Consider the following 10000-nt stretch of genomic DNA (forward strand, 5'->3'; position numbering starts at 1 on the left):
GTCTGTTTCTGAGATGCGGTCTCGCTCTGTCCCCCAGGCTGGAGTGCAGTGGTGTGATCTCAGCTCACTGCAACCTCTGCCTCCCGGGTTCCAGCGATTCTCCTGCCTTCAAGCGGCACCATGCCCGGCTCCTCTTTTAATTTTTAGTAGACACGGGGTTTCGCCCTGTTTCACTGGCTTTCACTGCGGAGTCTAGATAAGAGCCACACCTCGTTCTGTGCCACAGAATGACTGCTTTATCATGCCGACTCTGGAAAGCCCGGCCCCTTGTGATCCATTTCGAACCGAGAGTCACCTCATGTTTGGAAAACGGATCCGCTCCCAAGTTCAGTGGAGGGATGTGACGTATGTAGGATGAGGGACTCTCTTCCTTCTGAGTCGGTCTGCACGGTGGGGCCTAGGGCTGGAGCTCTCTCTGTGCGGACTGCTGGCTCCCTCAGCCTTGGGTTCCATCGGCCCCACCACTGGAACGAGGGCCTCGGCAGACTCTGGCCCTCCCTGGCCCTTAAGTCGCTGTCAGAAACCCCATCTCGCGCTCGGATGTCCTGAATGACTGTGGCTTGCGCCTCTCTGGAAACATTTTAAATCTATCTATCCTCTACGCGTGGCCACTTAAAACCACAGGAGCTTGGGAAACACAGGGCCGCCATCCACCTCACTGGTTTTGGGAGAGAATGCTGAAAGTCTCTTGCCGACTCTCTCTTGACTTGAGTGCTTCACGGGCGTGTGGTTAAGGCGTAGTGAGACCAGATGTATGAACTCAGGCCGGGTGCTGATGGCTCACGCCTGTAACCCCAACACTTTGGGAGGCCGAGGCCGTAGGATCCCTTAGAAGAATCCCCTAACCCCGGGGAAGTTGAGGCTGCAGTGAGCCACAATGGTGTCACTGCACTCCAGTCTGGGCGAAAGACAGAGCGAGACCCTGTCACAGACAGACAGACAGACAGACAGACAGACAGACAGGCACGCAGACAGGCAGGCAGGCAGGCAGGCAGGCAGGCAGGCGGGCAGGGAGACAACAGCTGTATTCTGTTCTTCTCGGGGTGGGAAGCAAAAAGAACAGCAGACGGCACTTCACGTTTCTGTTGTTGTTCTTGTTTTGGACGGAGTTTTCGCTCTTGTTGCCCACGCTGGAGTGCAATGGCCACCATCTCGAGGGATCCGCCTGCCCTCGGCCTCCCAAAGTGCGGGGATGACAGGCGTGAGCGTACCGCACCCGGCTCCCCCCCCCCCCCCAAATCCGCCCCCGAAACACCACCGCTTGTCTTCCGGACAGTTTTACGGCAGAGTGTTTGGCTGGCTTGCTGAAATTCATTCTACATAGAAATTTAGGATGTCAGCTTCTGGCCTCATGGACTCTGAGCTGAGGAGTCCCCTGGTCTGTCTATCACAGGACCGTACACGTAAGGAGTGGAAAAACCGCAATGTTCAAAATCAGTAATTTTGTGATCCAGAAATACGCGGATTCACCCAAAACACGGAAACTTTTACAAATTGTCTTAGTTAGTCCTGGTGTCTGTGTCAGTGATTCTTTTACGTTTGGACCTTGACCGAGAGAATTTCCAGTCGGTCTCTCGTCTCTCGTCTTCGGACAGAAGTTCCAGATGATCCGATGGCTGGGGTCTTAGGCTGTGTGCCCCCAGGGGCCCTGGTCGATTAGTTGTGGGGATCGCCTGGAAGGGCGCGGTGACCCACTGTGCTGTGGGGGCCTCCATCCTTCCCCCTCCCGCCTCCCCCTCCAGGCGATCCCAATTCATTCCGGGCTGACAGTCTCATTGGCAGACGTCGGGCATCACCTAGCGGCCACTGTTACTCTGAAAATGGAGGCCTCAACAGAGGAAGGAAGCTCAGGCCGCCTGCGCACAGCCTGGGGCAACTGTGTCTTCTCCACCGCCCCCGCCCCCACCTCCAAGCTCCCCCCTTCCTTGTTGCCTAGGAAATCGCCACTTTGACGACTGGGCCTGAGTGACCTTTGATCAGGCAGCATCAATCAATCAATCAATCAATGTAAATACAATACAATACGATACAATACAATTGTACGGGCGCGGTGGCTCACGCCTGTCATCCCAGCACTTTGGGAGGCCGAGGCTGGCAGATCACCTGAGGTCGGCAGTTCGAGACCAGACTGACCCACATGGAGAAACCCCGTCTCTACTGAAAATACAAAATTAGCCGGGCGTGGTGGCACATGCCTGTAATCCCAGCTACTCGGGAAGGGAAACGGAGGCAGGAGAATTGCTTGAACCTGGGAGGCGGAGGTCGCAGTGAGGCGAGATGGCGCCATTGCGCTCCAGTCTGAGCAACAAGAGCGAAAGTGCGTCTCCAAAAAAAAAAAAAAAAAAAAAAAAAAAACCAAGAAAACAAACCAAAAAGCAAGCAAGCAAGCAAGCAAGCAAGCAAACAAACAAACAAAAAACACCATTCTCTGTGAAGCTGCTTTGTCGTGTGTGTATTCGTCTCGCAGAGTTAAACCTTTCTTTTTACTCAGCAGGTTGGAAGGGTTTTTTTGTTGAATCTGTCTGTGTACATTTCGGAGACCCTTGTGTCGTATGGTGAAAAAATCTTATGTTTTCAGATAAAAACGAGAGAGAAGGTCTTCATGAAACAGCTTTGTGACGTGTGGATTCATCATACCGAGTTAAAACTGCCTTTGGATTCAGCAGTTTGGAAGCAGAATGGACATTTGGGAGCCCACTGGGGCCTGTTGTGAAAAACCGAGTATCCCCACCAGAGAAATAGAAAGAAGCTCTCTATGATACCGCTTTGTGATGTGTGGATTCATGGCACCGAATTACAACTAATTTTTGATTGAGGAGGTTTGAAGCACTCTTTCTGTAGAATCCGCGAGTATACCTTTGGGAGCCCACTGAGGCCTAGTGTGAAAAACCGAATATCCCCAAATAAAAACTAGAAAGAAGCTGTCTCTGAAACTGCTTTGTCGTGTGTGGATTCATCTCACAGAGTGAAACCTTTCTTTTGATATACCAGGTTGGAAGCGGCCCTTTTGTAGAATCTGCAAAAGGACATTTGGGAGCTATTCGAGGCCTAGGGTGAAAACCAGGAAACTGTAGATAAAAACTAACAAGAAGCTATCTGTAAAACTGCTTTTTAGCGATGTGTAGATTCCTCTTACTGAGTTAAACCTTTCTGTTGATTCAGCAGATTGGAAGCATTTTGTTGTTGTTGTTGTTGTTGTTGTTGTTGTTGTTGTTGTTGTAGTAGTAGTATTTTTTTCTTAATGTTTTTATTTTTTTTAAGACAGACTCTCACTCTGTCCCCCAGGCTGGAGTGCAGTGACACCATCTCGGCTCACTGCAACCTCTGCCTTCCAGTTGAAGGGATTCTCCTGCCTCAGCCTCCCAAGTAGTTGGGATCACAGGCACCCGCTACCAAGCCCGGCAAATTTTTTGTGTTCTTGGTAGAGATGGGGTTTCACCGTTTTGGCCAGGCTGGTCTCGAACTCCTGACCTCAGGTGATCCACCCGCCTCTGCCTCCCAAAATGCTGGGATGACAGGCGTGAGCCGCTGCACGCGGCCGATTGGAAGCAGTTCTTTGCAGAATCTTCGAAGGGACATTTGGGAGCCCTTTGTGGCTCCTGGTGAAAGTGAACATCCCCAGAGGAAAAGGAGAAAAACTGCTGCTGGTGAAACTGCTTTTTGACGTGTGGATTCACCTCGAACGGATAATTCTTTTGAACCAGGAGGTTGGAAACACGCTTTCCGTAGAATCTGTGAGGGGACATTTGGAAACCCATTGAGGCCTACGTTGGAAAGCAGACTATCCACAGATTAAAACCAGAGAGAGGCTATCTGTCACATTGATTTGTGATGCGTAGATTGATCTCTTAGCGATACACCATTCTTTGGATTCATCAGGTTAGAAACACTTTTTTTGGGCAGTCTCTCTGAATGGATTTTTGGGAGTCCCTTTAGGCCTATGGTGAATCACCTAATATTCCCAGATGAAAATTAGAAAGAATGTATTTGAGAAACTGCTTTGCGATGTGTGGACTCATCCTAAAGGGTTACACCTTTGTTTTGATTAGGCAGGTTGGAGACACTCTCTTTGTAGAGATTCGAAAGGGACATCTGGGAGCCCTTGAGGCCTACGTTGAAAAACTGAATATCCCCAGACAAAGACCAGAGAGAATATGTCATTGAAACGGCTTCGTGATGTCTGGGAGCTCTCTCTCTCTCTCTCTCTCTCTCTCTCTCTCCCCCCCCCCCCGCTTGTCTCTCTCCCTGTGTCTGTCTTCTGTCTTACTCTCTTTCTCTGCCTGTCCTTCTGTCTGTTGGTCTCTCTCTCTCTCTCTCTCTCTCTCTCTCTCTCTCTCCCCCCCCGTCTGTTTCTCTCTCTCTCTCTCTGTCTGTCTGTCTGTCTCTCTCTCTCTCTCTCTGTTTCTCACTGTCTCTCTCTGTCCGTCTCAAAAAAAAAGAAAAGGATAGATACATGCATGCATGCATACATACATACATACATACATACATACATACATGCATACGTGCATACGTACAATTAAAAATTAGAAATAAAATAAAAGGAATAACTAGGCCCGGCGCGGTGGCTCAAGCCTGTCATCCCAGCACTTTGGGACGCCGAGGGTGGTGGATCGCTGGATCACGAGGTGGTCAGACGAGCAGGGCCAGTATGGTGAAACCCCGTCCGTCTCTAGTCAAAATACCAAAAATTAGCCGGGCATGGTCGTGCGCCTCTGTAATCTCAGCTACTCGGGAGGCCGAGCTGAGGCAGGAGAATCACTTGAACCTGGGAGGCGGAGGTTGCAGTGAGCCGAGATCGCGCCACTGTACACCAGCCTGGGCGAGAGAGGGAGACAACCTCTCAAGCAATTAAAAATAAAAGTAAAAATGAAAGTAAAATTAAAAATTAAAAAAAAAAAAAGAAAAGGAAAATGAAATAATTAAAAAGTGAGTTTCCGGGAAGAGAGGGAAGAAAAAGAGAAAAGAAAAAAGAAAACAGTCCCACAGTGACATAAACACATGCCTCTCGCCTTTCGAGGCGTCAGTGATGCTACGAATGATGCGCAATTTTTTTTTTTAACTTCCTTTTATTTTATTATCATTTATTGTTTGACACGAGCCTCGGAGGCCCTCCCTCCCTCCGTCCCACTCCCTCCCTCCGTCCCACTCCCTCGTTGCCCACACAACTTCAGGAGACAGACCCTGGCTGGGCCAGATTGTTCTTCTCTTTGAGCAGTTGTTTCCCTGTCTTTCTTCGTGTCTTTAACCCGTGTGGACTCTTCTGCTCGGATTTCACAGATGGCAGCTCCACTTCAGGCCTTGTTGTTAGTGGGGGCTTTCCTGATTCTCCCCACATGTAGTGAAAGCAGGTAGATTCGCCTCGCCTCGCCTCGCCTCGCCTCGCGCCTCTCTCTCTCTCTCTCTCTCTCTCTCTCTCTCTCTCTCTGCTGCTTTCTTGCTTTTTCTTTCTGTCTCTTTCTCTCTTTCTGTCGTGCTTTCTTGCTGTCTTGTTTTCTTGCTTTCTTGCTTTGTCTTTCTTCCTGTCTTTCCTCTTTCTTTTTTTTTCTTTCTTCTCTCGTCTTTCTTTCTCGCTGTCTTTCTCCCTCTCTCTCTCTCTTTCTTCTTTCTTTCTTTCTGTCTTTCTTTCTCTCTCTCTTTCTTTCTTTCTTCCTTTCTTTCTTTCTTTCTTTCTTTCTTTCTCTCTCTCTCTCTCTCTCTCTCTTTCTTTCTTTCTTTCTTTCTTTCTTTCTTTCTTTCTTTCTTTCTTTCTTTCTTTCTTTCATTTTTTTTCTCTCTCTCTCCCCCAGCCTCTGAAAGTGCTGGGATCACAGGCGTCAGCCACCGCGCCTGGCCTATTTGCTTATGTTATGTTATCTTATTTTTTGTTTATTCATTTTTATCTGTTCATTCATGTGTATGCATATAAATTTTTTTCTATTTTAATGTAGTTTTATATGTTATACCTATATACAAATGGAAATACTTATATTAATATTTGTCTTCTCTTTTCTTCTCTTTTCTTTCTTTCTCTCCTTTAGGTTTTCCTTCCTTTCTTTCTTTCTCTGTTTCCTTCTTTATGTTTGCCTGCCTGCCTGCCTGCCTGCCTTTCCTCCCTCCCTCCCTCCCTCCCTCCCTCCCTCCCTCCCTCCTTCTCTGTCTGGATTCAGGAAGAGCCTACGCATTCTGTGTCTCCCTGTGTCCTCAACGACCCGCGACCGAGTCCTTGCTTGTTGTTTCTCCCACCGAGATGCCTCTCCGAACATCCACACGCCGTGGGTTGTCTTCTGACTGTGTCGCGGTCCATGCAGAGACAGGGTTTGGGGACCGTTTCTGTGGGGTTGGGGTACAGGGGCTGCGTTTTCGGCCTCGGGATAGCGTCTCTCGACTCACGGTTTCGGTTTTGCGGTCCGCGGGCCGGCCTGCCATCCGGATCTGTCTTGGTGACGTTCGCGACGGTTGTCGGACTCCATCTGGCGGCCGCTTTTATATCGTTCCCTTGGCTTCCGGAGCTGCGGTGGCAGCTGCCGAGGGAGGGGACCGTCCCCGCTGTGAGCTAGGCAGAGCTCCGGAAAGACCGCGGTCGTCAGCCGGGCTGTCCCGGTCGCGCCAGAGCTCTGGCGCGTCACTTGTGAGTCAGAGCTCAGGCGTGCAGGCTTATGTGGGGAGAGGTTGTCGCTGCGCTTTCGGGCCAGAGCCGGGTGTGGGGCTGCCGGGGTTGGTCGACCAGCACGCCGCGGCTCCCGAGGCCTGACCCGCGACCCGCGGGGACCCACCGGGCTTGGGGTGGGAGGCTGGGGACACCCTTCCCGGCCCGGTCGCGGGCCCGCGCGCATCCTGGCCGTCTGAGGCAGCGGCCGAATTTTTTCTGCAAGTCCCCGTGGGGAGCCGGGGACCGTCCTGCCTCGTCCCCCGGGTGCCGGGGAGCGGTCCCTCTGCCGTGACCTGTTGTTTGCAAGTCCCCGTGGGGAGTCGGAGAGCGCTCCCTGAGCGCGCGTGCGGCCCGAGAGGTCACACCTGGCCGGCCTTCGGTCCCTCGTGTGTCCCGGTCGTACGAGGGGACGGCCGGAAACGCTTCCGAGTCTCGCTCTGGAGACTCGGGCCGGCCCCTGCGTGGCACGGGTGGCCGGGAGGACGTCCCTGGCCCGGCGCTGCTCCGGCGTGTGTCCTGGGGTCGACCAGAGGGCCCTGGGTGCTCCGTGTCTGGCTGCGATGGTGGCGATTTTGGGGACAGATGCCCGTGTCGCGGGTTCCCTGGGCCGGCGGCGTGGTCGGTGACTCGACCTCCTGTCTCCTGGGGAGGTATATGTTTCACTCCGAGCCGGCATTTTGGGCCACCGGGTTATTGCTGACACGCTGTCCTCTGGCGACCTGTCGCTGGAGAGGTTGGGTCTCTTGGATGCGTCGCGGGTCTTCGGCCTCCCGGTGACCCGGCTAGCCGGCCCTGCTCGTGCTTGAGCCGCCTGCTGGGGCCCGTGTGCCCGGTCTCTCATGCATCCGAGCGTCCCAGCTCCCGGTGCCGCCTTGGGTCCGGGTCTCTGACCCACCTGGGGGCGGCGGGGAAGGTGGCGCGGGCTTACCCTGCCACCGTGCGCTCCCCGCTGCGGGCACCTGGGGCGGCCGAGACAACCCCACTCCCGCTGGCTCCGTGCCGTGCGTGTCAGGCATTCCTCGTCTCTGCCGGGTTGTCTGCCGCCCCTGTCCTGGAGCTGGGGATGGCCAGGCTGATCTGCTCGCTGGCCTCTGGGGAGGCTGTGGCTGGCTGGCCGACCCTGCTCCGGGGATGCTTTCCCTGATCGATGTGGTGATGTCACGCTCTCCCGGGCCGGGACCGAGCCGCGACGGGCGAGGGGCGGGCATTCGTGGTGAATGAGACCCGTTCTTCTCGTCCCGCCCGCGGGGTTTCCCCCGTCTCCCATCCCCGCCTGCGGGCGGTGCGTTGGGAGGCACTGGGGTGCGGAACCCGGCCCGACCTCGCTGTCCCGACCCCGCCGTCTGCCTCGTGGCGTCCGGCGTGGGTCAGCGGGGGTCCTCTGACGCAGCAGGCACTCCTCGCTTTCGCCTCTTGTGGTCGTCGCCTCGTGGGCCGCCCCCCTCCGCGGCGGTGGGGGTGCTGTCCCGCTGGCCCGCCGTGCTGCCCTCTCGGGTATTGCACGAGCGCTGGCTCCGCCTGGGCCTTTGCGGTGCTCCTGGAGCGCCCCGGGCTGTCTCTCAGGTGCCCGAGGCCGAGCGGTGGTGTGTCGCTCCCGCCCCCAGCGCCCCCTCCTCCGGTCGCCGCCATGGTGTCCGCGCGTGGGTCCTGAGGGAGCTCGTTGGCTGTGCGGGTCGAGGCGGTTGAGTGAGACGCGCCCCTCCCACGCGGGGAAGGGCGCCGCCTGGTCTGGCGAGCGCACGTCCCGTGCTCCCCTCTGGCGGGGGAGCGCGGGCCGTGTGAGCGGTGGCGGTGGGCTCGGGCCGGCCACGCGTGCGCCGGCCGGCCGCCGAGGGGCTGCCGTTCTGCCTCCGATCGGTCGTGTGTGGGTTAACTGGAGGCGCCTTGCCTCACAGAAAGGAGGTGGGTGGACGGCGGGGGGCCTTGGGGGCTGTGCGCACGCGCGCCGGCCGGGCCCCTGCCCTGACCGCAAACGCTCCAGGTTGCCGCAGGTTTCTTCTCGCGCCGCAGGCCCCCTCCCTTCCCCAGGCGTCCCTGAGCGCCTCTGCGGGCCCGACGAGGGGCGACTGGCGGGTGGGGAGCGTGACCCACCCTCGGTGAGAAAGCCTTCTCTAGCGATCCGAGAGGTGTGCCTTGGGGTACCGGATCCCCCGGCTCGCCGCCTCTCTCTGTGTTGTGGTAGCGCTGCCGTAGCGACTCGCCTGCAGAGAACCCTCCTCCTCCGCTGCCCCCGCCTCGATGGGATGAGGTGGGGGGACAGTGAGGGTTCCGCCGGACCCCGCGGCGGGGGCCGAGCGCGCGGCTCGTCGTCTACTGTGGCCCGCGCCTCCCCCTTCCGAGTTGGGGGAGGATCCCGCTGGGCCGGGCCCGACGTCCTAGCGGATGGGAAGGCTGCTGCGAGCGGCGGGTGCGCGTGGCACTCCGTCTGGCGCGCGACGCCGCTCTCCGCTGTGAGCCGGCTCTCCGCCCGCTCCCGTGCCGAGCCGCGACCGCTGCCGATGACCGCGTTCGCGTGGCGCGGGGTGTGGGGCCGCCTGGTCCTTGGGGAGCGAGCCGTCCCCACGGGGCGGCGCGCCGGTCTCCCGGAGCGGGACCGGGTCCGGGACGGACGAGAGACGGGCGACATGTGGCCCCTGGTGTTGGGCTTGTGGCTGAGGTTGCTTTGGGGCCGCCGGTGGCGGGACCCGGGGCTCGTGAGGGGGTTGCTCGGTGGGCTGCCCAAGGGCCGTTCGGCGTCCCAGGCGGGGCGCTGCGGGACCGCCCTCGTGTCTGTGGCGGTGGGATCCCGTGGCCGTGTTTTCCTGGTGGCCCGGCCGCGCCTGAGGGTTGCTTGCCCGAGTTAGCCCCCTGCGGGTTCCCCGTGCCCTCGTCTCCGTGGCCCCCTGGCTCCTTGCCTGCCTTGTGCTCCTTTTCCCTGTCCGCCGCCTGCCGATCCTCTCTTCCCCGAGCGGCTCACCGGCTTTTATGCTGTTGGCCGCCCCGTCTGGGCCCGAACCCGGCTCCGCCTTCTGGGGGCGTCGCCGCCGCCGGCCACGCTGGTTGGCCCGGTGTCCGCGTACCCCCACGGCGCGCGCCTTCGGGGCCAGGTCGGTGGCGGCCCGGTGGGCGCCCGGAGGGTTTGGGTCGGCCTTGCGGTGCGTGTTGGGGGGAAGCGGGCTCCGGGGGCTCTGGCCGCGTGCGACTGGGCGTGGCGGTGGGGGAGCCGCAGGGATCGCTGAAGGCCTGGTCGGCCGCTCCAGGTGCCACGCGGGGCCGCCTTCGTGCTCGGAGGCTGCTGGCGGTGAGACCCCCGCGTGCGTCCTGGTGGCGGTCGACTGCGCCGGAGGCGTCCCCCGGCGCCCCCCCCTCCCCGCTTGGCCGCCTGCCTCG

The sequence above is a fragment of the Macaca mulatta genome, chromosome 10 (genome assembly GCF_049350105.2).
Source record: "Macaca mulatta isolate MMU2019108-1 chromosome 10, T2T-MMU8v2.0, whole genome shotgun sequence".
NCBI classification, from domain to species: domain Eukaryota; kingdom Metazoa; phylum Chordata; class Mammalia; order Primates; family Cercopithecidae; genus Macaca; species Macaca mulatta.